Raw genomic sequence first — 4,087 nt, forward strand, 5'->3', positions numbered from 1 at the left:
TGAGAGGATGCTGTGAATCAGTATCCCAATACAGAATGCACATAAATGGAATGATATAAAGCTGGAGGATGTGGATTCTATTTTAGATTGTGATAGACCAGATTTATTTTATAATGTATTCAGTCTTCTGTATCCTGAAAGAATAAAACTGATTGTAGAAAACACAAAATGTGAAATTTGGTCCAATTCGCTTATGCCAGTTTGTATATTACTACTTAGAAAAACATAAAAATGAAACATAATTCAATAAATAATCAAGAAAAGTGCTTATGGCACAGAGTAAAATAGAATTCTGGGGGGTAATGTGTTTTATAAAGCTTGTTTTTGCAAAGGAAACTCAAAATGACACATGTATATGCAAAAAAGGACAATTTTACTCGCTTCACTTATGATGCAATAACTCCTGTTTAGAAGCTGTTATTTGAAAGATTCTTTTTTTCTGGTACATTTTGGCATCTAGTGGCATCAAACAAAGTAAATTGCAAAGAGCTGGACCTAATAGAACCCGAATTACAGACTTTCAAATAAATATATATATATTTTTTTTTTATCAAAAAGTGCCTATGTTTTTTTTGTGTTTATTGTAATATTTGAAATATATATATAATGCTATTTATAAAATAATTACACTCATATTTTGAAGTTCAAAGGGTTTTCTTTACAATGAAACCATTTTTTTTTTCATTTCCTCCATTGTATGTGTGTAGGGTAAACATTTGAATTTGAGTATGTCAAATTTAGGCGAAAATACCAAAAAACGCCCCAGAGCTTAAATTAATAGATTTACACTGTCTAAAGAAATAATTTTTAAAAATTATTTCTACTCATTTTTTTAAAACTTATGTTATTAATATTGCCTCTTTACGTCAGACTTCTCTACATCACATCCCTATTGAGATCCATGATCATCAAGAACCTCCATTCTCTGAAGTCCTCCCTGTTGTAGAGGAACTGCTGGAGCAGGACGTTCCCCAACCACAGGATGTCGACACTCCAGTTAGTTTGACAGAAGAGGACAAAGTGGAAGAGCTGGACAAGGGTAAACTTACTGCCATAATTCAATTCTGACTTTCCCAGTGGATAGATTTATTAGGTTATTACCAAACCCGTCAGTACAAATCTTAATTCAGAAACAAATTGATTTACATTGTTTAGAGATTTTTTTTTTCAAAAGTGCTACTATAATTTGAGTATGCAATATTTTATTCATATCATTGGTATTCCACTCTTTAGATCAGACATCTCTACAGCACATTGTAGAGATCCATGATAATCAAGAAGCTCCAGTCTCTGCACTCATCACTGCTAAGGACCGGCTGGAGCAGGACGTCCTCCAACCTCAGGACGTCAACACTCCAGTTAGTTCTGACAAAGTGGAAGAGCTGGGCAAGGGTAGGTTTACTGCCATAATCCAAAACATAATACACGCAGATTCTCATATTCCCAGTTTTTCAGAAGTACCACTCTAATTTGAGTATGCAATATTTAATTCATATTATTTATCTGATTTGATTCATATTATTGGTATTCCCTTCTTTAGATCAGACTTCTCTGCAGCAAATTGTAGAGATTCATGATCTGGGAGGAGCTCCAGGCTCTGAAGTCCTCCCTGCTGCTGAGGAACAGCTGGAGCAGGACGTCCTCCAACCTCAGGACGTCCAAACTCGAAATAGTTCCACTGAAGATGATGAAGCGGAGGAGCCTGACAACAGTAAGAATAAGAAGTATATGAGAATTAGTAAATGTTATTATAAATTATAAAATGCATAAAATTTTCATTTCATGCTTACTGCTGCTAATTGTTTATCTTTTAATAGGCCACATTTTCTGACGATATGAATTTGGCTCTAAGCTGGGTGAAGGAGGCTACAGCTATGTACATGCAGGGACTCACTGCAAGGATGGCCTTAAGGTTTGATTTTTTTGCTTACTCTTCTTTTACTTATAAAACTTTCCATACCAGTTAAGTATTCATGAGTGGAATTATCTCCGTGCACATGATAATTGTTCATTCTTTGTTTGATTGATTAGGTGGCTGTGAAAATTGCAGAGAAGACACATATCAGAGTTGTGAGTAGCCTGCGCTCTTTATATTATTGCTTCTCAGTCACTGTTTTCCATTTCTAACATCTTATATTCATGTTAATCTGAGAAACCACCTTCATCTAAGCATCATATGTTCTTTCTTTTAGCCTGGCCATCCCAGACGCCTCCCCATGGAGATTGGCCTGATACTCATGGCCAATAAGGGCTCCAGTGTTTCGCAGATAATTAAACTCCTGGACTGGCAGGACGACCCGGACCACTACATCATGGTTTTGGAGCGGCCCATGCCTAGCATAAGCCTGTTTAGTTTCATGAAGCTCCGACAAAGGCTTAACGAGGGGATAGCACGACATGTTATGTGGCAGGTCATTCATGCCGCTAACATTTGCTGCGAGCGTGGCGTCTTCTATAGAGATATAAAACTGGAGAACCTCCTGGTGAACCCGGACACGTTGGAGGTCAAGTTGATCGACTTCGGGTGCGACACGCTCATGAAGGACTCTGCGTATGTGGCCTTTAATGGTATGTTTTATGATTTGCTAGCAGGTTATTTAGCTTACTGAAACATCGTGCTGTACTTGCTGTAGAAATGCATTAAATATCAAAATCTCTTCCCTCTAGGCACAGAAATGTTCTGTCCACCGGGCTAGAGAGAGTTCAGAGTTATGTAGTATGTAGTAGTTGGGAAAGTGAGAGCACAGAGCAGCGAGTGCTATTCTTCCTTGTTTTAATTCTGTTTCCTTCTGTGTACGTGGGTTACGGCAATAACAATAACCCTCTTCAGTGCTTTAATAAAGTAACAGAGCGACTGAGAACGCCTGGTTTCATTAGTAATTTCATTATATATATATATATATATATATACAGGGCCTAAAATTAACACTCGCCAAGCGCCAAATGCGAGTAAAATAGGATGGTGTTGGTCATTGCCTTCAAGCTGTTCCAGAGGTCTCGGTGAATTTTATGTCCTCTCTAACTCCTCCACACCCGCCTGAGTCATGAGATCAGAGATGTTCTTTTCCAAGTCATCGATTCGCATACTCATCTCATCAAGTTTTAGAATTAAGACAAAACTTCTTTTAAATAAGTTATCATCTCACAGAATCATGAATTTTCTTCTAATAAATGAAGGTTTTGATTGTGTACATAAAAACATAGCTAGTGCATTCCAATCAATTAAGCTACAATTAGTTACTCAATCAATTACAAGTATTTACACTGATATAAACATGCATATGCGGAAGGATATTTCGCCCAATAATCTGGTCTGACATGGTCTGGAACTTGTCCTGCATCTGCTGCAGCAAGGTCTGTACCTGAACAGAAGAAAACAAATATTAAACAAGCAATCAGCTTAAAACTCACAAAAATTGTGAATGAACACTGCGTTCAACTAGCATAAATGAAATCCATCTAGAATCGTGTGGGTTTTGCGTGGGCTTCCCACACAGGAGTAAAAACAGCAGTTTAAGGGCATGCTCCCCGCCCATGCGTGGAACTGAAACCATAGTAACAAGGGAAACCTCTCAACATCGTGTAATAAACAGTGAAATAAAGAAATGTTCGTTGTATAACCCTTCTGAAAATAAATTCCATTTACATTCTAATTTAATTTAACATATTTCGACAAATAATCTGGTCTGACATGGTCTGGAACTTGTCCTGCATCTGCTGCAGCAAGGTCTGTACCTGAACAGAAGAAAACAAATATTAAACAAGCAATCAGCTTAAAACTCACAAAAATTGTGAATGAACACTGCGTTCAACTAGCATAAATGAAATCCATCTAGAATCGTGTGGGTTTTGCGTGGGCTTCCCACACAGGAGTAAAAACAGCAGTTTAAGGGCATGCTCCCCGCCCATGCGTGGAACTGAAACCATAGTAACAAGGGAAACCTCTCAACATCGTGTAATAAACAGTGAAATAAAGAAATGTTCGTTGTATAACCCTTCTGAAAATAAATTCCATTTACATTCTAATTTAATTTAACTATAGATTTGATGAAAGAGAGTAAACATTTGAAAATACATGGAACTTATA

This window comes from Sinocyclocheilus rhinocerous, unplaced genomic scaffold (genome assembly GCF_001515625.1).
Source record: "Sinocyclocheilus rhinocerous isolate Xijiao unplaced genomic scaffold, SAMN03320098_v1.1 scaffold742, whole genome shotgun sequence".
In the NCBI taxonomy this organism is placed as follows: domain Eukaryota; kingdom Metazoa; phylum Chordata; class Actinopteri; order Cypriniformes; family Cyprinidae; genus Sinocyclocheilus; species Sinocyclocheilus rhinocerous.